Genomic DNA, 27,238 nt, shown 5'->3' on the forward strand with positions numbered 1-27,238 from the left:
CACAAATACTCAGGCTGTAGGAAACACTGTGGTTGTGGTTCATATATACAATGGAATATTACTCAGTCCTAAAGAAGAATGAAATTATGGCATTTGCTGGTAGGTGGATGGAGTTGGAGAATATCATGCTAAGTGAAATAAACCAAACCTAAACAATCAAAGTCCAAATGTTTTCTCTGATATGTAGATGCTAATTCACAATAAGGGGGTGGGGCACTAAGAAAAAATAGAGTTACTTTAGATTAGGTAGAGGGGAGTGAAGGGAGGGGAAAGGGTAAGGGGGTAGGAAGTATAGTAGAGTGAAACAGACACGTGCACCTCATGTGCACCTATGACTGCATGACCAATGTGATCCTGCAATATGTACAATCAGAAAAATTAGAAATGACACTCCAGTTATGTATGATTTGTCAAAATGCATAAATGCATTCTACAGTCATGTACAACTAATTAGAACAAACAAAAAAAATGAAGAAAAAGAAGAGACAGTAGAACAAACGAGCCAGTCCCTCCTGAGTTTCGCACAGCACGAAGGGGCCAGGCTACAGCTGGCCTACAGGCCACGTGGGATTCTTCAGGTCTCACAGTGTTAAGGTTTAGACACAAGGTGGCCCCCAAAAGCTCATGTGTGAGACAATGCCGGAAGGTTCAGAGGAGAAGTGGCTGGGTGAGGAGTGCCTTAGCCTGGTCACCGCACTAACAGGAATTGACTGGGTGGAACCTGTGGGCCCAGGGCTGTGGCTGGACAGGTGGTCGGGGGGTGTGCCTTGGGAGTGCTTCTTCCTGGAGAGCAGCGCTCTCTCCCTCTGCTTCCTGGAGCCATGTCCTGAGCTGCTCTCCTCCACACTCTTCCTCCACATTGTCCTGCCAATGGAGACGCCGTCTAAGGACTGAGACCTCTGAAACGGCGTGTTGCCGCCTGCAGCAATGAGCCCACAAACAAACTTCCTCCCCTCAGTGTTCTCCTCAGTCTGTGGCCACAGCGGCAGCAAGCTACTAAAGCTCACGGCGACACGGCTGGTTGGGAGAGCTGGCCATATCTGCGTCCCTTTGAGTCCTTTGCAGCGAGGGGGGTCACACTGCTGAGCATCACACAGCTGCCGGGTTTGGCTCAGGGGAGCCGAGCAAAGAACCCAGAGTCGATGCAAGGGGAGAGAACCCCAGGCAGCCAAGGAGGGAGAGTGTGATGGTCCCCAAGGGGTCTCCCCCAGGAGGGAAGCATCTCAACAGGTCCTGCCACTTCTCCTTTGTCCTGTTGCAGACTGGCCATAGTCTTAAGCAAAGCCAACAGCTGCTGCATGTCCATGCCACTCCAGTTCCGAGAGCTCCACAGAGGAAATGAGACCCTGCCACTGTGTCAGGGGACAGGTGGCCCCGTAGGAGGCATAAGAACACCAAGCACAATCACCTGACTGCACTTCCATCACCTTACCTCATGATGACAAAGTCCTAAGCGTCAATGTTCTCCGGAGGGACACGGGAAGCTGCCCAGGATCGGGGTGGGACCTGGAGCAGCCACACCCAGGCCCTTCCAGAGGGTACACTTGAAAATAGTGGCTCTGTTGTGTCTGGGTCAGGTCTCTCCAAGCCATTGTAGTTGCCCCTTGGTGTACAGGAGGAGAATCCACCTCCCAAGACATGGCCAGCGCCCTAGGCTCCTTCCTCTCCTCTCCTGCCGCATGCTTCCTGGCCTGGAATCACATCACGGAGTCACGTCCCGCTCTCAGGAGCTTGCTGCCCCTTCCCTCCGGGAGGAGAAGCCCTCTGCTCCCACAGAAGCGGGGCCTGCTGCACCCCAGCGCCTCAGACGCTGCCTCTGAAGCGGGACCAGGTGGGGAGTGTCTCCGATAGCTCATCATCCCATCGGAGAAGCACAGGCCGCTCTGCCCAGGACGTCTGGCCCAGGTTCTGCCACACCTGCCAGAACCACCTCAGAAACAAGAGAGACCAGTGGCATCTCCCCGAGCAGTGTCCTCAGGGCTTCCTCTACCAGCCGCGGGGAACGACTAGAAAACGGGTAGAATTTACAGGTACTCAGGAATCCACTCTACCGAGTTTAATCAGCCACCCTTTTAACTGTTGCTGTTCTCAAATGGCAAACTTTGTGTTCTTCTGTTTTATTTTCTTTTTTCGTTTCTCTTACATCACATGATTCTCATTGTCATACATTTTCTCTTTACTCAGTAGTCTATTTACAACCGTTTTTAACCATCATGCATCTCACACATACTGTGCATCCTGAAAATCTCCCCAATCCTCCGCCCTCCACAGACGGCAGGCCCCTTGAGGACAGGGATTCTGCTTGAGTTGACATCTGACCCATGGTGGGACCTGACCCTTAACTAATGCTGATCGGGTGAATTGACTTCCATTTCCAACGCTGCAAAGTATGATTCCAACAATTTTACCAAGAAGACAAAGCTACCATTCAAACGCTGGTCTCACAGAGGGGCAGTAGGATTTCAAAGACATGTCCAAGATGACTCCTGTAAAAGGTGTGAAGGACAGTGACCGATCGTGCTTGCTTGCTGATTTCTTCCTGTTGTCTGTCTTCATTCCTGCTGATGTTTCTCTTTTCGCTATAGATTCACATGTAACAAACGCAAATAAAATGCTCACAGACGCAGGGCGCAGGTGAGTGGGGGGGCCGTTGAGTCCTTCCCCGGTACAGGTATCAGGCTCCAGTTTTTTCCGAAGGTCCGCACATTTTCATAATCGCTCCTCTGTGCCAGGTGCTCTCGAGCTGCGTTATCCTTTGGCATTTTATAACGGCACTCCTAAGCACCATCAATATTCAAGTTAGTGCTCTAAAATGAAACTATAAATTTCAATTTGGAGAAAATAAGCCCTCATTTGGGTTCATAAGTTTTAAATAACACATTACCATCGGCTACATCGCGTTTGCATTTCTAATGTTATTTTATGCATTTGACGATAGATGCTTCACTCCGCCTGGCAGAGGCGAGCGAGTGCATGCCAAATGCAAGCCTGCTTCCTACGGAGCCATTATTAGAGCTGTCAGTCAGCACGGACGGGAGAAAGAAACCGCTTCTGAAGAAATTCGAGGCATTTGTGTATGCTCCATTGTCTGCAGGTTCTGAAGTCTCAGAACCCTGGATCCAAGACCTCTTAAAGTTTTGTCTCCGTATTTTAAGGATCTGGAAAACGAAGCAGAGCCCCATTTAAACAGGCCATGGCAATGATCCCTGCCAGGCTCAGAACCGAGGCTAGGTCTCCAGGGCGGTGCCGATGCTGGGTGCAGGGCCGGAGGGGCGGTGCCCTGGTCCCGGAGGCACCACGCATCCTCAGGCTGCTTTCTCCCCCGCCTCATCTGTGCCTGCTCACCCCGCAAGGGTGTGAGAAGCTGCCCTGTGCACTCTGCTTTTACTCTTGTCAGGATGGAAGCAATTATCAGATCCTTTGATAACCTGTAAACTTCAGGAAAGGAAGTGAAAGCGCAGCGGCACCTCCAAGCAGTTGCTCTCAGCAGCACCGCGGCAATCGTGGCGAGGGACGACTTGGGAGTTTTCTCTCTTCCTTTCCTAACCCCCCAAACAGCAGAGAGCTAGCAATATGCATTTCAGGAAGTAGAAGAGCGGCTCTGCGGACGCCCGTGGTCTGGGTCGCGTGGTTTCATGCAGAGATCGCCGTGTTTTGTCCGATGCGTTTTTCGGTAGCGAGAGTCTGCGACCTTCGTGCTCAGGCCCTGTGGTGGTGTGGCTTCATCCGGGGCGTGCTGGAAGAGAAAGGGTGGACGCGACTCAGCCTGGCAGAGAAGACGTGCACATTCACCCTGACAGCCTCCTTCTCCAGAGCCCCTGCCAGAGGCCTTTCCTTACCACTCAGTCTCCTGGTCCCCACCAGTCAGCAAGTGGCCTTTCAGAGAAGCTGAGCAGGTGGGACACTGCTTCCCTGACTGCGCTGTCAGGGTGTGCAGGCTGAATGCTCGAGGCAGCTAGTCCCGAGCCGCAGAGGACAGGTTCTCTTCTTCCTGAAGTCCTGCTATCCCTCATGCAGAGCCATCCCAGCTGACTTTGCAGAGGTGAGAACACCTTGCCAGCGACCACCTCAGCACTTGGAGCCGAGCCAGTCTGGACGGGCCATGCATCAGCCAAGCCACAGCTGGTCATGGCAGCCTGAGTGAGCCAGTGGCCTTCAGGATGCCAAGCAACACCTCATGTATGGAAGCTCCTGAGTCGGAGGGTTTGTTACCCAGGGGTAACGATCCACTGTCACCAGCGCTGTGGAATTGCGGTTCATGGAGGCGGTATAACGCACGGGATGGTTCTTCACACCTGCACTGTTCCAATCAAATTTCATAAACACTTCAATAAGAGAATATCAGTTCACTTTGAGAAGACGCTGAGGTTAGGAAACTTGGCCAGGGGCTTGACATTGAGTCTGTGCTATTTCCCAGGTTCAGCGACCCAGTGCCCGCCTTCTCCACAGCAGCTCTGCCCTTGCATGCCTCACGATCATCCCCTTCTCTCTGGAAAGCAGGCCCTGTGCCGCGGTCACTGTATCTGCAGCTGGCTCCAGGGTTGGGACACGGTCTCGCGTCCTCTATTTATCGGCTGCTGGGTGGCTCTTGCCTTCTACTTCTCCCCATTGGAGCAGGAAGAACCAGACAGCCAATCAGTCACTGAGAGACGTCTGGTCTCCCACCACTTCAGCGAGTCCCAGGAGACCAGCTGGATAGTGACATTTGATTTTCTGTGCTGGCCCCTCAATCTCATGCATAGAGTGGAATGGTTGACCTCTGCGTGTCCCCTGATGTCAGAGGTCATGCAGCTTAACACAGTCACATCACTGGAGAAGACAGTAGGTCTAGAAAAGTGACACACAGGCTCAAGGTCCCTCACAGATCAGAGCTACAGAACTGGGTGCGAACTCAGGTCCATGCGAGATAAAACACTGAGATGACACAGGTCCCCAAATTCATGACGATATCTTAGAAATAAGAGCCACTCTCTCAGACAGCTCTGCAGAAGCTTATTTCCTGGCTCCCGTCTGGCATCACGCAGCTTTGAAGTTGCCAGTCCATGCCAACAGCAGGCAAAGAACTGGTGGGACTGAGGACCAACGCGTCATCGTAGAGCCCTGGCAGAAGTGAGGTCATGCGGAAACCCCCGTCCCTGCGTTTGAGAGACAGACAGGCAGGTGCAGAGCCGCACAAGCCTCGGGAGCAGAAACCTCAGGTCGCAGAGCTTGACTGTGACTGATGTACTGCTGGGGGCTCTCTGTGGACAGGCCCCAGGGCCAGAACTCCAGAGGGACCCGTCACGGGGTCACCCTCTTCTCTTGTTTACTCAGAACTCCACGAGGGGCCCCTGGTGGCACTGGAGACACACCACCTCGTGCGCTAGCACAGAGAACAGGAAGGGAGCTGCTCTAAGCACAGGGAGGCACCCAGCCCCCAGGGCTCCACCTGCGGGGGGATCAGAAGCTTCCTGCTGGAAGGAGGGCAAGCAGAGGTGCCAGCCACTTCCGGCATGTGGGGGCGATTCCAGCCCCCCCGCCATCCTGTCCCTCCCAGGCAGAGCACTACCTGAGCACACCAGGGAAGTGCACAGTCCAGGGCCCACACTCACCTGAGCCGAGGCCCCATTCCAGGACCATATAACACACTCCACCTCTCCACCACCCCAGAGGTTACCTGCCCACATTGCTTTTACCAAGGACAGCACATCTACTTCTATAAAAAAACAGTCTCTTATTAAACAATGAGAAAACAGTTTGAAGAAACTGAACAAATATCAGAACCAGTCAAATAGGGCAGGAGTGTTGGAATTGTCAGAGTAAGAAATAAATAATCAACCACCCAAAGAGAAGGAGGAGGACTTTTCTCACGTAAATAAAAACTGAGAGTAGTCCTTTCTTATAAGAAATGTAAAAAGAAGATTTGGGGGGGAATATGGTATAGTTCAGAAATAGAGATGCATACAGAAAGAAACGTTAGATAATGAGTAAGAGAAAGTAAATGGAAACTTTTGTTTTTCTATATTGATTTCATAGAAAATTGTGTTCCAAAGGCAGTTGAAACAAAGAATTCAACTATGTCCGTGTTTACTTATTTTATTTTTTATGATTCCAGGGACCGAGCCCAGGCCTTGTGCATGCCAGGCAAGCTTTCTGCCACTGAGCCTCACCCCAGCATGTGTGCATATTTATACACTCACCTCACCTCGTGTGTGTGTGTGTGTGACTACACAAACACATGTTTGTGTATTAATAGAGGAATGATGCAGGCAACAGAGAGGAATTAGAATATCCGATTCAAAGGTGTAGGTCCTGTGAGGAGGCGTCGTTACGTGAAGGTGGACTTGGACTCAGGCGTAATGCAACAAACACAAGTATGATGGATATGCTTCGATGGGAGAGGACATTGGATAGTGCGGATGCTCCATTAAAAGCATGAAAGACAAAAAACGTGTGGGACACAAAAAGACCAGAGACAACAAATACAAAATAGGAACAACATGGCAAGTATTGATCCAGCCACACCAACAACTGCTGGGTTTCAGTGGCCTAAGACACCAGCTAACAGGCAGAGACTGTCAGCAGGCACCGAAAGCACGGCTCACCTCTGGCCGTTGCCTAACGGGAAAGACTTAAATTATAAAGACACACGTGCGCTGAAGGTCAATCAGCAGAGGAAGACACACCCCGCCAACGATGATCAGAGCAGCCACGTTGACTTCAGACAGGGTGGGCCTGGGAGCAGAGCAGGGAGGAGGCTCTGGTCGGGGCAGCGCACAGAGACATAGGACCTCTGCTGTGTACGGACCCCTAAACAGAGGGCCAGCATGTGCGCGGGGAAGCTGCACTGAGAAATAGACGCATGCATTCCAAGATTAGGAGATTTTGACACCCCTCTGTCCAAGAGGCACAGGCCCGCATGTGGGAAAACGACAGCTGAATCGTCAGCACCATCAGCGAACCCAGTGGACAGCTGCTGACTGTTGGTCCAATAAAGGCAGAGCACACATTTCCCTCAGGCTCATACGGAATATTCACCAGGATAACTCCATCTCCAGACCCTTAAAATGCAACCTAAACGTTATAAAAAAACAGAGATCAAACACTATCTCCTCTCAAACCACAATGGAAGCAAACTGGAAATCAATAACAGAAAAACAGTGGCAAGCCGCCCCCAATCACATGGAAATGAAATGAGACACTTTTAATTAACACGCCAGTCAAAGAAAATGACCTCAATAGAAATTTAAAAGTATTTTAAACTAAGTAATAATGAAAATGCAATTTACCAAACTCCATAGGATGTACTTAATGAGAAATTTATAGAATTAAATGCATATATTAGTAGAATTAAACATCTAAAAGCAAAACCGTAAGCCCACTCTCTCAGATATGGGAAAAAGAAAAGCAAATTAAATCCAAAGTAAGCCAGAAAAAAAAGAAAGAATAAAAATTAGAGCAGAAATTAATAAGATTAAAAATAAGAAATTAATAGAAAAAAAATCAACAAACCTAAAATCTTGTACTTTGAGAATATCAGTAAAATGGATAATGCTGTATCCAGGCTAACTAGAAATAAAATGGGAAAGAATACAAATGACTACTATCAGAAATGACAGAGAGGAGATCTGGCCCAGAAAAACTGTGGTCAGAATCATGAGGAACCCACCTTGAATTAGAAGGGAGCTGTCTGGCACCTGTGTCTGGCTACACTAGCAGAAGAGAATCCTTTTCCACTAGGAGAACTTCTACCTTTCTATCCCAGAAAGCAATTCTAAGGATCTGGTCTGGATCTCATTTTTCAAAACAGAAGAGCAAATTGACTTAGTAGAAAACCATTATTGCTGAATGTGTAAACACAATACTTAGGTGTGAAAGACCACACACCTGCTGAGGAGGAGAGAAATTCACCTTTGAGACTGTTGGATTAGACTTGTGGATTAGGAAGGAGGCACTGTGGTCTGCAGCGGGGCTCTGGTCCTTCCCATGGAAACAGCCACAAGACCAGTGAGACAGGGTGTGCCTCTGCCTCCCGGCTGAGCCTCCTCACCTACGGCAGGGCCCTACCTCCCACCCACGAGCCACCTCTGCCTCATCTTCAGGCTGGTCTGCAATAAACTTAAGAGATGCTCATTTTTGCCAAGATTTTGTCACAAATTCACCCGAGGGATATCTGCATTTTGAAAGCTGTCAGAATTTTAAGCAAAGATATGCTGTTCAGGTGACAGGCCCCAGCGGAGGTGTGGGTGGGGGGCTCCCTTCCCTGGTGTCCCCAGGCACATGAGCATCCTCCTCCACCAGCCTGGCAGGTGGACCCATCTGTGACAAACCACACTCACCTTCACCATGATTCTGAGCAGATTTCTCAAATAACTACCTCTACACAGTTTCCTTTGCCATAAACTATTTTATTTTCATTTTCTCTCTTCTTTTTGCTCAGATGTCGTTGAATTATGAATTATGTCATAGGCGGAAAGAGCCCATGAAGAGGATTTACTGTGACCCCTTCACTTTGCAGATGAGATTAGGGGATTTGTCCAAGATCACTGGGCTGCCAGTCAGCAGATGAGCCTGAGGACCTGGCCTCGCTGTGCAACGCAGCCCCTCTCACAGGTGTGGGCTCTGGGGACACCGGCACTCCAGCTGTACGCACGAGATGAGAATGAAGTGCACCCGCACACCTCATCAGTGCCTTCTCTCTGCCAAACTGGGCCATGATGCCACTGGGTTGCACAAAGGTAAAGTACCATCTCAGAAACTTTCAATAGAACACATGACAAACGCAAAATAAATTTATGTTCAGTAATGACTGAGGTCAGGGATATTTGATGCTGGAATCCTTTATTAAGGTGTTTAGAATATTCTTTGTCCTGATACCTTTATATGGCTGCACGTTCACAGTGCATTGATCAGAAGAAATTAAGGAATTGATCTGAGAAGGCCCATGACCTGCCATCGAGGCAGGAGATAGGAGAGAGGGAGCTGTGTTTATAAGCCTGGAGGGCTGAGCATGTGGCTTCCAGGGAGAACTGAGGCTGAGCACAAGGAGCGCCAGGCAGGAGCCCCACAGAAGGGAGCAAGGCAGCAGGAGGGGAGTCCCACCACCCTCTGCCATTTTGTTCCACCCAGGCCAACATGGTGGGACTCTGGTGAGGCCACACACATAGGGAACCTCCAATTCAGGGCTGATCTCTTCCAGAAACAAGCTCATAGACATGCCCAGAAATAATGTGTCACCAGAAATCCAGGCACCTTGTGGTCCACTCAAGTTGACATAAAAAATAACCTCAGCCATAGGAAGGAATGTGAGTCTGGTGGGCCACAGGCCAGACTCCTGCCTTCCCTCGGTTTCCAAGGAAACCTAGCTGAGTATTCAAGCAAGTACGAAGGTCTCTTGAAGATGTAGGTGGCAAGAGTTCGAGGTTTCATGATTCATATCTTTCAAAGATGTGAAGATACTAAAAAAGAGAGTGTAATGAAAAATATGGACTTCAAAAAAATGTTTAAATTACTTTATAACACAGAAAGGGAAATTTACTATTACAAACCTAACAAAATAAATTTGTTATATTTTAGTTAAGCATTTAAAATTCTACATTTCTTGGGAACAAGAGCAAAGAAAGAAATATGTCCTATATTGATGCTCCCATTACTTAAAAGAAAGAAGCGAACCTATTCATCAAGAGAGATTTTAAAAAATCGGCATATGAAAAAAAAATCATCCCTCGATTCCTTAACTGAGCAGCGAGACCCTGACTCAGCAGCCTGACACCCAGCTAACCCTCAGAAGATGGGGCTGCCAGTCAGGCCCCTCCTCCCTGCTGAGAGCCACGTGGAGCAGGCCTGCTGGGCCTTCCAAGCTGGGGCGCATCTGGCAGCCACACACCCAGGCAGGGCCCATCTCCCGCTTGCTTTGCCCGCCCGAGATGTTGACATGACTGGGCCTCAGAGTGCCCAGGCAGCTGGGCGACCTTGCCCTGGTGTTTCTGAGTGAGGGCACAGTCCATCGGTCCAGGGTGGACAGTGTGCCTCCAGCCCTCAGCTGAAGTGCGACTCCCGCTCTGACGTGCTTCTTTGGGTTCCTGGAGGCCCCTCCACAACGTCTAAGGGGAGTTGAAGTCAAGAGCCTGCTCTCCTGGCAGTGGGTGCTGCTCCCTTCCCTCCACACCTGCTCTCCTGGCAGTGGGTGCTACTCCCTTCCCTCCACACCTGCTCTCCTGGCAGTGGGTGCTGCTCCCTTCCCTTCACTCCTGCTCTCCTGGCAGTGGGTGCCGCTCCCTTCCCTTCACTCCTGCTCTCCTGGCAGTGGGTGCTGCTCCCTTCTCACCTGCTCTCCTGGCAGTGGGTGCTGCTCCCTTCCCTCCACACCTGCTCTCCTGGCAGTGGGTGCCGCTTCCTTCCCTCCACACCTGCTCTCCTGGCAGTGGGTGCCGCTCCCTTCCCTCCACACCTGCTCTCCTGGCAGTGGGTGCCGCTCCCTTCCCTTCACTCCTGCTCTCCTGGCAGTGGGTGCCGCTCCCTTCCCTCCACACCTGCTCTCCTGGCAGTGGGTGCTGCTCCCTTCCCTTCACTCCTGCTCTCCTGGCAGTGGGTGCCGCTCCCTTCCCTTCACTCCTGCTCTCCTGGCAGTGGGTGCTGCTCCCTTCCCTTCTCACCTGCTCTCCTGGCAGTGGGTGCCGCTCCCTTCCCTTCACTCCTGCTCTCCTGGCAGTGGGTGCTGCTCCCTTCCCTCCACACCTGCTCTCCTGGCAGTGGGTGCTGCTCCCTTCCCTTCACTCCTGCTCTCCTGGCAGTGGGTGCCGCTCCCTTCCCTTCACTCCTGCTCTCCTGGCAGTGGGTGCTGCTCCCTTCCCTTCTCACCTGCTCTCCTGGCAGTGGGTGCCGCTCCCTTCCCTTCACTCCTGCTCTCCTGGCAGTGGGTGCTGCTCCCTTCCCTCCACACCTGCTCTCCTGGCAGTGGGTGCTGCTCCCTTCCCTTCACTCCTGCTCTCCTGGCAGTGGGTGCCGCTCCCTTCCCTTCACTCCTGCTCTCCTGGCAGTGGGTGCTGCTCCCTTCTCACCTGCTCTCCTGGCAGTGGGTGCTGCTCCCTTCCCTCCACACCTGCTCTCCTGGCAGTGGGTGCCGCTCCCTTCCCTCCACACCTGCTCTCCTGGCAGTGGGTGCTGCTCCCTTCCCTCCACACCTGCTCTCCTGGCAGTGGGTGCCGCTCCCTTCCCTTCACTCCTGCTCTCCTGGCAGTGGGTGCCGCTCCCTTCCCTTCACTCCTGCTCTCCTGGCAGTGGGTGCTGCTCCCTTCTCACCTGCTCTCCTGGCAGTGGGTGCTGCTCCCTTCCCTCCACACCTGCTCTCCTGGCAGTGGGTGCCGCTCCCTTCCCTTCACTCCTGCTCTCCTGGCAGTGGGTGCCGCTCCCTTCCCTTCACTCCTGCTCTCCTGGCAGTGGGTGCCGCTCCCTTCCCTTCACTCCTGCTCTCCTGGCAGTGGGTGCTGCTCCCTTCTCACCTGCTCTCCTGGCAGTGGGTGCTGCTCCCTTCCCTCCACACCTGCTCTCCTGGCAGTGGGTGCCGCTCCCTTCCCTTCACTCCTGCTCTCCTGGCAGTGGGTGCCGCTCCCTTCCCTTCACTCCTGCTCTCCTGGCAGTGGGTGCTGCTCCCTTCTCACCTGCTCTCCTGGCAGTGGGTGCTGCTCCCTTCCCTCCACACCTGCTCTCCTGGCAGTGGGTGCTGCTCCCTTCCCTTCACTCCTGCTCTCCTGGCAGTGGGTGCTGCTGCCTTCTCACCTGCTCTCCTGGCAGTGGGTGCCGCTCCCTTCCCTTCTCACCTGCTCTCCTGGCAGTGGGTGCCGCTCCCTTCCCTTCTCACCTGCTCTCCTGGCAGTGGGTGCCGCTCCCTTCCCTCCACTCCTGCTCTCCTGGCAGTGGGTGCCGCTCCCTTCCCTTCACTCCTGCTCTCCTGGCAGTGGGTGCCGCTCCCTTCCCTCCACTCCTGCTCTCCTGGCAGTGGGTGCCGCACCCTTCCCTCCACTCCTGCTCTCCTGGCAGTGGGTGCCGCTCCCTTCCCTCCACTCCTGCTCTCCTGGCAGTGGGTGCCGCTCCCTTCCCTTCACTCCTGCTCTCCTGGCAGTGGGTGCCGCTCCCTTCCCTCCACTCCTGCTCTCCTGGCAGTGGGTGCTGCTGCCTTCTCTTCACATCAGGTGACGTCTTCCTTAAGATGTCGCAGGTGCCCTGAGCCACTCTGGGTGCTGCTGTTCCTTGAAGACTGGTGTGAGCGTGAGTTCTGACTCTTCAAGCAGCAGTTTTACAGAAGCCTTCCTCCTCCGTCGTGCTGCCGAGGCGGTCCCGGGCCGGCCTTGGGAGGCGTTCCACCCTTGCAGGAACCATGGTCCTGGCAGGACTGTCGAGGTGCCTCCAGGCTTGACCCGAAGCAGGTGGGAGGCACAGCAATAGGCCGAATGGATTGTCCCCAGGCCAGGGAACCCACGTGGTTCCCTGAACATGTGGCTCAGCACATTGGCATCAGACCTGACGCCGCTTTTCCATGGTTGCTGTTAGAAAATCCTCGGACTCGAGCCGACCAGGTTCTAGCCCAATGGGCAGCGTGGACAGAGGTGGCTGCTGCCGTTGCTCAGCAGCCTGATCATCACCCTGTTCTCTTGAACTCTCTCCAGCTTGGCGTCTTGTCTGCGCTCCGAGCAGGTGTTTTGTGGTGGAGTCTTTCAAGTGTGCTGCCTCTGCGAATGAATGTTGCCCACAAACTTTCCCCGGGCTATGAGCCTACTGCCCAACTGCTCCCAGCTACTCTGATCTAGCTCAGGGACATGTGGGCACATGAAAGACATTCGGTTTTCCCTGCCTCGCACTTTTAATTGACTTGCTATGCCCACTGTGGATTGCTTTGTGTTTGATGCAACAGTCTGATTGTGCAGTCGGGTTCGACAAGATCAAGGGAGGGAGGACCTGGACCCATCTGAGCAGGAGGAGCCTGCAGCCTAGGTGCGCTTTCTATGGGGAGCTTGAGTTGGTGGGAGAGGCGATCTTCCTCCTGTTGAAAACCAGGGAGGTGACAAGGTTTGCACGATGTGGCTTGGATAGTGACGACTTTCAAGTTCTGCAAGGCTGTGTCTGTGTGTAGGAAATAGGTGCATGTTAAGTGTATGAGAACTAAATCTGGTTGGAAACATTTGTAGTTCTGAATTACCACTTATGTTTGGAGTTAAATGCCAATAACATAATCGGGAACTCCAATTTTTTTTTGGACATTTTTATGACATTGGAAACTGCCTAGAATTCCTGAATAAGAGAAGTTCCTGGTTTGGGGTGAGTGGCTGCATCCCTCAGCATTCCTGTGGCCATTGAAGTTACTGTACTATGCTAACAACTCTCTTTAGAAGAAGAATAGGGTGTTCATTCCAAAGTCCCTGGTTCCGACTGCGCTAAGGAAGGAGGGTCAACATCAACACAAGAGTTCGGTTAGGCGGTTTAACATCTAAATCATACTAGGAAATAGACTGAGAAGTAGGGAAGCCAGGGCAGAAATGGCCAGGTCCTGTGTCTGAAGGTTGGAAACCCAGCCCTCCTCTCCCACCTGGGTCCTGACCAGGTTTCCTTCCTGGAGGGACTTGGCAATTGTTCAGGTGTCTTGGACTCCATGAGCTGTCTCCAGGATATCACCCCTGGGACTTCAGCTTCACTCACTTACCCAGGGAGCAAAATAAACCAAGCAACCAGAGTTCTTGGAGAGTCATGGAATAGATCTTAAGTGAATTCTATGAGAAAAGTAATTTTATTTAAGCATTTTTTAGTGTTGAATTATTTCCTTTTTAAAAACAGGTGACATCATTTATGTGTTTGAGACAAGCTTGCTTCCCTCCTAGAGGAAAAATTTAATAGGAGATATAAAATTTCCAGTACTCAGTTAAGTTATGGGCCATTAACTTGAAGAATATTAAGGTTGCTCATTTGGATTTTTCATTACTTCGTGTGAATTTTCTTATCCAGCTTTGTTTTGTGTCTTTCATATTAAGACTGTACAGAATTTTATCAGTTCTGAAGTCAACAAGATAAAAAATTGTACTTTGCCAAATAAGCATCCAAGTCTCAAATATGTCAAAATTTTTAAAATATTTTTAACCCTATTTAAAAAAATATTCTGTTAACATCAGAAAACACATTATCTTTTGCACCAATTTGTCCATGACTAATATCACACATCCTCAGTGATACCATTCAATGCAAATGCTGAAATTCTCTGTAATGTATATAACTAGATTATCACATTGAATATGCCTTATGGTTTTCAAATTCCTACCCAAGTTTACCCATATTCTAGGCATCTGTTTTTAACAATAATTGTAATAGAATCACATGGGCTGCGGAGCTCCAAACTCAAGCACGTAACTCAAAATTCAGAGAAAGTGGAAAATGGCCAGCGTGGGTTTTTGCTGTTGCTTTGTTTGCCCCCTGCCAGTCCCACCCCACATCTCAGTGAAGTTCATCCTCTCCGTGAAGATGCCCAAGAGAAGGCAGCTGCTCACCCATAGGTGTGTCCCTGGTTTGGAGAGGGCTGTCCCTTTGGAACGGAAAGCCAGTTCCAGGTGCCTGACCAGAGGCGGTGGCTGCACCTGGCTCTGTCTGCTCTGTGTACCCCACGGGGTGGAGAGAGCTATTTGAAGGGGTGGACTCAGACCACCAGCTACCGGTCCCTGCTGTGATCCTGCTGCCCTCTGTGGGGAAGGGTCCACAGTCCAGAGACAGCAAGGAGGTAAGTTCTTCAGCTTCATGGAGGAAGGAGGCCATTATTCTGAGACATGGAAATGGATCTTCTCGGAACTGGCCACCAGTGGCCTGGCCTCCTGCGCTCACCTTGATCACTGTGTGAGCTAATTCACATGAACTTGGCCTTCCATAGAGCAGAAAAGACACTGTCCTTCTCAGGGGCTGCAGTTTGAGACCTTGGCCCAGCCCACTGCCCACTTGGTCAGGTCTTAGAGCTGAGTCTGGCCTCACTGCTGCAGGGGTGCCTTCGTCCTGGGAGGCGGAATGCAGGGCAGGCGGGCGCCAAGGCCTTCAGGGTGGCGAAACCCTGAATCAGGCACAGGAGGCTCCCCTCTTCCTCCCGGTGCCATGTCCTCAGGACAGCCTGTCCACCCACCTCGCCCCTCCACACAGCCTCCTGCTGCTCCTAGCCTATGACTCCTCAGCATCCAACCCTGTCTTGCCACGTGGGACCTGCTGTGACCACCTTGTCCCCTGGGCTTACTGACCTCCTGTTTGCCGCTCCCGCCAGGGCATGCTCTCCGTGGAGGGTGGCCATGTTTTCGGTTCAGCTTTGACCAGGTCCCCAGTCCTGGCACTGGCACATCATAGAAACTAGCCATATGAATGAGGGTAGTAGACAGGAGGGGAGGAGCCAGGAGTAGGAACTCAGGGTGCACCCATCCTGTCCAGCCCTGTTGAGGGACCTCTCCATTCCACGAGGCCTCTGTGGACGGGAGGAAGGTGTGAGCCATCGCCTCATGGTGACGCCCTGGGTGTGTGCACCTGAAGAAGGCAGAGGTCAAGGGTGACTTCGAGCATGTGCTGCTGCTGGTGTGAGGGACGTGGACCTTCCTCCAACGTGTAGTGTGGCCAGGGGAGGGAAGAGTCCTGGAGTCAGAGTGTGTTCTAGAGACGTTTCGTCTGTGGCTGAGTGACACACAGAGGGTTTGGAGAGGGAGTCCATGCACAGAGCTTGAGAGAAGGGTCAGTGCCCGGCAAGTCCCTCACAGAGCGGTGGTGGCAAGAGGCAGGTATGGCTGAGGTCACTAGTGACAGTGCGGGGAGAGGAGAAGATGGTCCAAGGGGAGATTGGCCTAGGCTTAGAGGAATCAGATATCACAGAGGACGACCTCTCCAGGGGAGGAGGGTCCCTTTACAGGCAAGGGTCCCCCATCAGCCACTGAGTGGCATGGGAAGAAACCGAACTCTGGGGACGGCACTTGACGTGGAACACAGCAAGGCTCCAGCTGCTCTGCGGAGTCCACTGAAACACCGTGCTGGAGACGAGGAGGGCGCCTCTGTGCAGAGGCCAGGGCTGTGCCCGGGGGCTCTGAGCACGTGGCGGTGGAAGGGGAGGGCCAAGGGCAGCCTCAGGAGCAAGAGGGTCTGAGCGGCCACTGGGAAACTTGAAGACGCCCCGCCATGAAGAAGGTCAAGAATTGGGTCTGTCTCTCCCTGAGGCAGCAGAAAAGAGGAGCCATGTTGAATGTGGAGGAATGTAGGTCCGAGCAGCGTCAAATGAGGCCAGCTCAGGGAGGGAGGGAGGAGGCCCAGGGCAAGGGCAAGCAGTCTAGGACTTAACGGGAGCAGCAGCAGGTGTCTCCCCTCGAGAGCAGGACGTGGAGCCTCCTCCGTCCACTACTTCTCCCCCTGGACCGAACTCTTGATGAGACCCACAGCCTCAGAAGATCCACCTGGGACCATAGGAGTGGACCTTGGGTGTGAATGGATGAACTGAAGAGCCAAGATGAAGTCCTAGATCAGCTTGCAGTCCAAGAAGAGCACAAGTGTGTGCTCTCACCTGACAGCAGACAGTCCCGGGAATGGAGAACGCATTTCTACAGTCAGGTCTTCCTCTCATGGTACATTTTAAAGAAGGTGGGAAGATGTTGGCGTGTGTTGAGAGAGGGTTTTCAGGCCTGGAGGGTCTAGGGGCAGCTGTAGTTGGATCTCAAATGGTGCCTGATGCTGTGATGCCGCAGCCCGCGATGCTGTGGGAAGCGGCGCCTCTTTCCCAGGCGGGGCCTAGAGGAAGGACGTGAGGTCACTGGGGCCTGACCTGGAAGGGCCCTTCTCCTGGATCATGGCCTCCTGGCCACAAGGTATGTAACTGGGCTCCATCCTGCCCTCCCTGCTTGATGCAGGGCCTCACTGGGGGCCGGCAGTGATGGGGCCAGGTGACCATGGATGGAAACCTCTGAAACCACAGCCAAAAGCAAATGAATTTTTTTCTGAGTTGATTATCTCAGACACCTTGTCACAGGGACAGAAAGCTGGCTGACACAGAGGAAAAGCAATCTGAACCAACGCCATGGCCAAGGACAGACGTGCCCAGTATTCATGCATGTCTCCATGTCTCCACCACAGCTGGGGGACAGCTCACGCTGACACGGTGTGAGGGCAGAGGATGGTCCAGGGTGCAGGTCTGGAGTGACAGCTCAAAACGCTCCCTGAAACCACTTAAAACCCACTTTATAAAGGAAGAGGCAGCCCCGTTTTAACCACGGGTGTCACTATGTCCCATGGATGCCCCTTCCGGGAAGCACTATCCCTGCACTGAGTGTGTTGGTCAGTGGGATCCACAGCTGCATCATGACTGACCAGGTCCAGGCTGGAATGCCTGACCAGGTCCTGGCTGAAGTGGGTTACAGACCCCTCAGCGCCTCGCGTGCAGCGGGACAGCTTAGGGTGTGCCTGCGTGTGCCCCTTGTGCTCTGTCCTGTGGCACAGAGTCAGTCTTCACTGCATCAAGCTGCCTCACCACCATGAGGGCAGTGGCCATTACCAAGCAACCTGCAAGACAGACGCTGCACAGGCCAGAGGCAGCTCACTCGGGTGTCTCTGTTGACAGTGTTGTAAACAAGTTGTGATTTCTGACTGCCTTGTCAGACGGACCCTGCTCTGAGAAAAAGGTGCTGGGGGCTGGGAACGGGGTGCCCCAGGGCCTCTCCTGTGTGGCAGAGGGTTCCCTGCACTTGTGCTCCGTGTCCACGGCTGCCTTGGGGCTCCATGAGCACAGTAACAATCACAGGCACAACATGTGCCACCAAGCTCACTGTGACAGGGCAGGTCGGCTGCTTCTCAGGTCAGGAGAACAGAGGGCTCGGCCCAGCTGCAGGCTGCTCTGGACACCTCCTGTTCTGAGCACTGCATTCTGCTTCTCTGATGCCCCAGAAGCCATGGCACAGACATAACCTGAGGATCCAGGGGACACCTCCCACCGACAGGACGAAGGGGAGGTTCTGGGGCAGGAGCTTGGCAGGGGAGGACACAGAAACATGGACTCCTGGCATGGCAGGAACGCCGGGGAGAGCCAGCCTCCACGCAGGTCCTGAGAGCAAGACTTTGTTTGATCCTTTTCTTCCAGAAAACACAGAGACGTCCCTCCCGTGGTCTGGGTAGGTGGTGGGGATCCTGCTCTTCCCACACGTCTAAGCACTCCCATGAGCACACGCCCAGCACTCCAGGGCTTCCTCCCATGGGGCTGCCATTTACTGGACGCAGCTGACATTCTCAATTAAAGAAAGGGCAGGGCGAGGGAGAAAGGCATCACAGGTTTCTCTAAATAGCATCATTAAATAGATTTTAATTGACACAAAATAATTGTGAGATTTCCTGGGGCATAGTTTGATGACTCAAAAGGGGTCTATGAGTGGACCTGGGAGGACTGGCCGGGACTTCCAAGGGCACAGCTTGAGCCCTGCATAGACTGGCCAAGGTGAGTCAGCCGCCATGACCCTGCTGCAGCCCTAGCCCACAGGTCTGGCCTTAAATTTCAGAACAACAATGTGACATGGATAAGCCACAGGGCCTGAAATGTTAGCAACATTGATGACAAGAAAGAACAGCAACAAATATGTCTTTGACACTAGGAGGAAGGAGCTGAACTCATGTCACACTGGGTCCCCATTGGAGTGGCACCAGTCAGGGGCAGTTAACAACTATTATATAAACAAGATGGAATGTGCCCAGTGCTCTGACTGATGGAAAAAACCTGGTCATTAGCCACCGGGGAATGCCCGGTGCCCGCACCGCTCTCCAGCTGCGATCCAAGTGTGTCTGAATAAAAACTTAGCACTCGTAACGAGGGGTTTGATAGAGTGTTAACAATCCTCAGCTTCAGGTCGAGCTGTTAACCAACAAAGTCGTCATTAACTGCTGGTAAGGACTGCATTTCTCGGGATTATTGCTTAATTATGGACCGGAGAGCCACGGACCTGCCTCCTGACTCAGGGAAACACACAGGCATCCAAAGATTCCACCACAGCCTTCTTAGCTCCATGGCCGCAGAAGGTCCTGTAGGGCTCCCCAGCCTTGGCAGTCTTGGTTAGAGCAGTGCAGATTGTTGTGAGGCCTCTGGAGGCAGACAGTTGGCAGAAGTGGAGCTACAGGAATGGGTGATCTCTTAGGGACCAGGGTTCACTCTAAATCAAAGCTGGCCTCTAACAGGATAATGCTGTATCCCAACCTTGAAGGAACTGAGCCACCCAGAAACGAGACGACTTCCCACCTCTGCTCCCGAGCACGCACGCACACTCCTGTCTGGCAGTGATTCAGCAGGGTTTCAGGAGCTCTAAACTCTCAAGTTTGCTCGTAGCACAGTCCCCTGGGGAACATGGACCATGACGTTCAAGTTCAGGTCACCAAAATCCATGGACTGGACCCATGGCTGACCTCTCAGCAGTCACGCTGTGACCCTTCCTGTACCCACAAGAAGGTTTCCACCACAGGGACAGCGTTAGGCTACACGACCTGTTCTGGATGAAACCGGATGTGTGGAGGGAGTAGGGACACCTTTCTTCCATCACTGCCTTGGCCGTTTCCGTTTAGTCGTTCAGAGGCTGCTTCCTCCAGAGCTGGACTTACATTTGGGGAATCTTCCATTTAGGAAGCGAACTAGTCATGCATCCGCAAAAGGCCTTTGCACTGCGCAGCCATCGGTTGAAGGTTGAAGCGGGTGAGGGCTTCTCTGCCCTCTGTGCATGGATATATAGTAACTTCATTCGAAACAACTCAGCTGCTTGTGTTGACCTCGTAGCTTGCAATGTCCCTAACAGGCTTATTCCAGTGTCTTCACTTGGAAAATACCTGCTGGAAGGTATGAATGAATTTCCATACGTGTATATGCGATATTTTAAATGTCACGTGCTTCTCTTCGGGGCTGCTGTGAGCCATTCCTCTGCCTGGGGGAGAGCTAGTGTCTGCCAAAGCAACTTAGAGAAGTCCCTAGAAATTGACAACAGCTGATGTCCTAAACGAAGTTTATGAAGAAAAAACTTAGCTCCGCAGGCCAGGCTATTGTCTTTGGAAAGTATGTCTGTAAGTCCTGGCAGGATCCCTCCTCTTCTCCAAGTTTAGTCCAGGCCTGGCCATTATAATGGAGCCTGCTAGTTTGGGACCAGCCTGGGACACTTAGGCCCAGGTACTGTGGGAGGTGAAGGACCTCCACTTTTCTCCCCATGTCTCACCCAGACAGTGAGGCCGCACCCCATGTGGAGGGAACCCCAAGGAGCAGAAGTACCCATTCTCCCTGTCCTTTTGGGGTTCAGTAGGGGGGAAATGCCCATCTGCTGCCTCAGAGGACACTTGGGAGGCACCCTGAAGCTGCTGTCTCCTGGGCCTCTCTGGGGTTCTGCAGTTATGTGCTTGCAGGGGAGAAGGAGAGAGCAGGAGCTGAGAATGGAGGAGCTTCTGTAGCAGAGGGGAGACCAGAGGGGTCACAGGCAGCCCATAGAAGGTCTATCACAGGGCAGGAGAAGCAGGAGGATGCAAGTATACACAGGCTCTGCCCACAGGGAGACAGAAGAATCAGCCAGGGGGGAAACATAGCCAGGGGCAGGGGCTGGCCGACAAGGGCAGGGATGACCAGAGGGCCAGGGCACATAGCAGGACCCAGGCCTGTCCCACTGCCTCTGGCACTGCCGTCCTCGCACCATTCCAGGTCAGCACCTTGTGGGGGAGGAACCAGGAGCAGTACTCCAGGCCTGAGCACCCTGGAGCGGGGGTGGCACCGAGGCATCGTCGGACCAGCCAACGGTGAGCTCCTTGGCTGGTTGGGACTTGTGGCTGCTGTCAATCAGCAGGTGGGGGCTGAGGAGAAAAGAGGGACAGAATAGAGCAGCTGATGTTTTGGCATTTTCAGCTGAATCCAGAAGCCAGCTGTGTGCCTCTGACCCTGAGAGGTGTGATCTGCGGCCTGTGTCTGGGCCTCCTCGGCATCGCCCTCAAAGCAGTGTTTGGTCTCATAGAATATGAAAGGCATAGCTGGCATTTTTTTCTGCCTCCAGCCCTTGTTTGTAAGAAGCTACTAACATGGACTTAGGGAAAACTATTTTACAGACACATTTGCCCGTGCCAGAATTAAATTAAAGCAATATTAAAAATGCCTTTGAACATGTTACACAATTTTGAAAGAATATTTATAAACCCTGCTTGGGAACACACACTTCTCTGTCCTCCCCTTGAACAGCAACAGCATGCCTGATTCATTTCTGAAGATGGAGCTTCAGGCACCCAGCACCTCCCCCAGGGTGGGTCCCATCTGCAGCCTGTGGTCAGAGCCCGACTGAGGCTGAGGACCTACTGGGAGGAGCCCTCCATGAAGAGCCAGGGCAGCTAGTGCTCGCTCTCAGGAGGGACTCAGCTTAGGCGCTTGCACTTGATCAAATCAAACACCATGGAGGCTGGAAACCCCTGAGCACAGCACTGACTGTCACTCTCCCTCTTCTCTGCAGCACTGTGCTGGGCATGTTTGCATGGTGAGGCACCAGCCACGTGCAGAGCACGCAGTCACACAGGCGACCAGGAGGCTGACTTCTGTGAACATCACTCCTCATGTCCAGCTGCAGAAACGCTAAGTTCTGGGAAGGATGACATGCTTGATATCAGCTTCTCAGTCAATAGGCATGGAGGACAGAATGCCACGTGTGTGTACGTGTACACAGACACAGGCACACACTACGGCGTTCACAGACATGGGAAGCCCACCTGTGCTAACTGAGCCTCGCACTCTGGGTTCTTTCTAAACATACATTCTAAATAGGTACTTTAGCCCTCTCATCTTCTTATAGCTTTGCTAGTCTGTAGTCATAGGAGGTGGCTATGAAGGGCCTCTTATTGCCACAGCTTGGTGACAACTTCCTGAGAAGTCCCTGGCATGGCCCCATGAAAGTCCCTGGAGGATCTTCCCCAGAGTCAGGGAAGCCCACCCCTCATCCTCAAATCCCTCTGTAGATACAGTTTTGGAATGAGCAATAAAACCGAGCTTGGCTTAGAGTTACGGCAGTATACATAAGCCAGATACTAAAATACTTACATAGAGAGCATGGAATGCCTCTTCTGTATCTTCTGTATTTTTTATTTTATTTTTTTGGAACCAAGGATTGAAGTCAGAGGTGTTTAACCACTAAGCCACATCCCCAGTCTTTTATACATATTGTTTGATTTTGAGACAAGACTTTCTTAAGTAGTGGAGGCTGGCTTTGACATTGTGATCCTCCTGTCTGGTCTCCCAAGTCACGAGGACTGCAGACATGCACCACCACACACCCAGCTCTCTTTTCTCTTTGAACCATGATAGGGAATAATTGCATTCTTCGAAAGGCCAAAGTTCTCTTCAAAAATAAAGCAGTTCACACTTATAAATTCAAGAAAACCATTTTTATTATTAATTTTCAATTGTTTTAATTAGTTATACATGACAATAGAATGAATTTTGATAGATCATACATAAATGGAGTGTAATTTCTCATTTCTCTGATTGTACATATTGTAGGATCACATTGGTCATGCAGTCATATATGTGCATCAGGTAATAATGTCTGTTTCACTCTACTGTCCTTCCTACCCCACACCCCTTCTCCTCCCTTCACTCTCCTCTACCTAATATAAAGTAACTCTATTCTTCCCTAGTCCCCCTCCATTGTGAGTTAGCATCTGCATATCAGAGAAAACATTCAGCCTTTGGTTTTGGGGGGTTTCGCTTATTTCACTTAGCGTGATATTCTCCAGCTCCATCTTTTGCAGCAAATGCCATCATTTCATTCTTCTATAAAGTTCAAGAGCACCATTCTTAGAGTTATTAGTTTTTTACCTTCTCCTTCATTCATTAAACATTTTCTAATATCAAGAAAACCTAGTGCTAGGGTACACAGTGACCTTCTTACCCATGATACACAGGGAGGTCTGCTAGGGGCTCTGACTCTGCAATAGATATAGCAGGTTAGTTATTAACTGAGTGATTTTGTGATCCTTTGAATTGATAAATTTATACTTTTAGAATCATGATCTGGAATAGAATTTTAGTTTTTAAGGTCAAATTGACAAAACCGCAAACTGGTATACAACTTGAGGTCATGCTGTCCCAAAATATTCAGGATATATTAAAGTTTTAGTGTACAAGCAACCCAGAAAAATTAGTCATTTTAGACATTTTAGAGTTCTATCCTTATAGTACTATCTTAAAGAATAACAGTTTCCCAAGTATTTTATTTTATTTTTTGAGGCTATTGCGAATGGGGTAGTTTTCCTAATTTCTCTTTCAGAGTATTCCTCATTTATGAATAGAAATGCATTAGATACATGCGTATTGATTTTATAACCTGCTACATTGCCAAATCCATTTATTAGTTCTAGAAGTATTCTAGTGGAGTTTTTTGGATCCTCTAAATAGAGAATCATGTCATCCACAAATAGTGATAGCTTGAGTTCTTCTTTTCCTATTCGTATCCCTTTAATTTCTTTAGTCTGTCTATTTGCTCTGGCTATTGTTTCAATGATGATGTTGAATAGAAGTGGTGAGGAGGTTTCAAGATGGCGGCCTAGAGGGTGGCTGCATTTCATGTTGCTCCAGGACTCAGGATTCAAAAGAGGAGATATTGAGACACTTGGGACCAACTCAAAGCAGCCGGGTGAGTCTCTCCCATTGGGGAGGCGTCCCGGATGGGACAGTGGTCCCGGAACGCAGGAAACTTTGTGAAGTAGAGCTGCCAGTGAGACGCCCCTCCCCCCACTGGAGCAGTGAACTCGGACAACTAGGAGCGCCGAAAAGGAGGCCACTCGGCACAGCGCTGGGACACGGAGCAACCACTGGGGATCCGGCGGCTGCCCAGGGGAGGAGTGGCGAGGAGAGCTGTGTGGACTCAGGACACCGGGGCCTGCCCTGAGGAGGAGGAGGAGGAGCGTGGCCACTTGGATTCGGAGAGACTGCACCAGAGCTACAGGCGGTTGCCAGAAGAGAAACTCCGCGGCGAGCTGTTTGGACTCAGAACGACGCTTCTGAACCCCGGGGCCTGCCCTGAGGACGAGGAGGAGGAAGAGGAACGCGGCCGCTTGGATTCGGGGTGACTACACCAGAGCTTCAGGCGGTTGCCAGAGGAGAGGCTGCGTGGCGGGCTGTTTGGATTCGGACCACTTCTGAACCCCGGGGCCTGCTCGGAGGAGGAGGAGGAGCGCTGCGGGTCCTTTGGACTCGCAGTGACTGCATTGGCGCTCCAGGCGGCTGCTCAGAGGAGAAGGCGAGTGGTGAGTTGTTTGGACTTAAAGGGACAGCGCCTGAACACAGGGGGGCTGCCTGGAGAGGAAGCATGGTGGGTCGCTTGGTCTTGAGTGGCCGCACCAAGAGCTCCGGGCGGTTGCCCATAGGACCCGTGCAGCGGGTCACGTGGATTCAGAGCCACCCAGAGCGACCACTCCTGAACACTCGGGGGGTTATCTGGAGGAGGAGGAGGAACGGGGAGGGTCACTTCGACTCGGAGTGATTGATTGCCCAGGGTTACGGGTGGTTGGTGGGAGGTGGAGGCACGCAGTGAGTTTCTTGGACTCCTAGTGACCGCACCGGAATACTGGGCAGCTGTCTGGAGGAAGAGGCGTGTGGCGGGTCTCTGGGACTCAGAGAGATTGTACGGGGCCCCAGGTGGCTGCTCAGAGGAGGGGCCGCATAGCCAGGCAATTAGGGGCAGAGCAGGGTCCCAGGATCTAGGAGGCTTCTGGGTGGAAGAGCCGCACAGAGACAGGCTTAGGGCGGAGCAAAGGTTCCAGGCCTGAGGGCATATTCTCTGAGGAGGGGCAGCCTAAGGAGATTCATCTGCGAAGGGTGAGGCTCCCAGGCCAAGGAGGTAGGGCCGGGCCCCTGAGAACTTTGCAGAGGAAGGCAGCCCAGCCCAGGTGGTAGCTGTAATTGAGGGGAACCTCTAGGAGGGTACTGACCAGCGAGACCTCCCCACCGGGTGAGTCTTCCCTGCCGGGTGAGGTTTCCCCACAAGGACGGTAAAACTAGAGACTCAGGCCCAAACAGGCCTTGCCTCAGCCCGCAGCCTAGGTCCCCTTTGGATGACCATTGGTCAACAAGTGGAGGCACCTCTGCCCACTAGCAGGGATTATACCCCTCCTGAAGGCCACCACTCCTAGAGAGGCAGCTTCCTTGTGGAGCACTGCACTATCAACTTCCTCCAAGACTTCAGCCTACTGAAGGCTAAGGGGGGATATAGATAGAAATCTTCAGGGACATTGTAAGTCAATAGAGGAAATCTGCAATATCTCAGCGGTCAACTGATACCTGAACAATATGAGAAAACAAGGAAAGAAAATGCTGCAAACAAATCTAGATGTTACATCAATAAAACCCAATGACAGCATGGCAGAAGAAATGACAGAAAAGGAGTTCAGAATGTACATAATTAAAATGATCAGAGAAGCAAACGATGAGATGAAAGAGCAAATGCAAGCATTGAATGATCGCACCAATCGACAGTTAAAAGAGCAAATACAGGAAGCAAAAGATCATTTCAATAAAGAGTTAGAGATATTGAAAAAAAACCAAACAGAAATCCTTGACATGAAAGAAACAATAAACCAAATTAAGAACTCCATAGAAAGCATGTCCAATAGGATAGAACACCTGGAAGACAGAACCTCAGACATTGAAGACAAAATATTTAACCTTGAAAACAAAGTTGAACAAACAGAGAAGATGGTAAGAAATCATGAACAGAATCTACAAGAACTATGGGATATCATGAAAAGGCCAAATTTAAGAATTATTGGGATTGAGGAAGGCCTAGAGAAACAAGCCAAAGGAATGAACAATTTATTCAATGAAATAATATCAGAAAATTTCCCAAATCTGAAGAATGAAATGGAAAATCAAGTTCAAGAGGCTTATAGGTCTCCAAATACACAAAATTACAACAGACCCACACCAAGGCACATTATAATGAAAATACCTAACATACAAAATAAAGACAGAATTTTAAAAGCTGTGAGAGAAAAGAACCAAATTACATTCAGGGGGAAACCAATACGGATATCAGCAGACTTTTCAATCCAGACCCTAAAAGCTAGAAGGGCCTGGAACAACATTTTTCAAGCCCTGAAAGAAAATGGATGCCAACCAAGAATCTTATACCCAGCAAAACTTACCTTCAAATTTGACGATGAAATAAAATCCTTCCATGATAAACAAAAGCTAAAAGAATTTACAAAAAGAAAGCCAGCATTACAGAACATTCTCAGCAAAATATTCCATGAGGAAGAGATGAAAAACAAAGAATCAAATCAGCAAAGGGAGGAACTATCCTAAAGGAATTGTCAAATAAAGGAGGAAACAAGTTGTGTCAAAGAAATAAATAAATAGAATTTAAAAAATGAACCAAATGACCGGGAAACCAAATCATATCTCTATAATAACCCTGAATGTTAATGGCCTGAATTCATCAATCAAAAGACATAGACTGGCAGATTGGATTAAAAAGAAAGATCCAACAATATGTTGCCTGCAAGAGACTCACCTCATAGAAAAAGATACCCATAGACTAAAGGTGAAAGGATGGGGAAAAACATACCATGCGCATGGACTCAGCAAAAAAGCTGGAGTATCCATCCTCATTTCCGATAGTGTGGACTTCAAGCCAAAGTTAGTCAGAAGGGATAAAGAAGGTCATTTCATACTGCTTAAGGGAAGCATAAATCAGCAAGATATAACAATCATAAACATCTATGCCCCAAACAGTGGCTCATCCATGTATGTCAAACAAATCCTTCTCAATTTCAGAAACCAAATAGACCATAACACAATAATACTAGGTGATTTTAACACGCCTCTCTCACCACTGGACAGATCTTCCAGACAAAAATTGAACAAAGAAATCATAGATCTCAATAACACAATCAATAATTTAGACTTAACGGACATTTATAGAATATACCATCCAACCAAGAGCGAATACACTTTCTTCTCAGCAGCACATGGATCCTTCACTAAAATAGACCATATATTATGCCACAAAGCTAATGTTAGCAAATACAAGAAGATAGAGACACTAGCATGTATTCTATCAGATCATAATGGATTGAAGTTAGAAATAAATGAAAGAGTAAAACACAGAAACTATTCCAACATCTGGAGATTAAACAATATGCTATTATATGATGAATGGATAACAGAAGATATTAGGAAGGAAATTAAAAAATTCTTAGAGGTAAATGAGAACAAAGAAACATCATATCA

This window comes from Sciurus vulgaris (assembly GCF_902686455.1).
Source record: "Sciurus vulgaris genome assembly, chromosome: 6".
Lineage (NCBI taxonomy): Eukaryota > Metazoa > Chordata > Mammalia > Rodentia > Sciuridae > Sciurus > Sciurus vulgaris.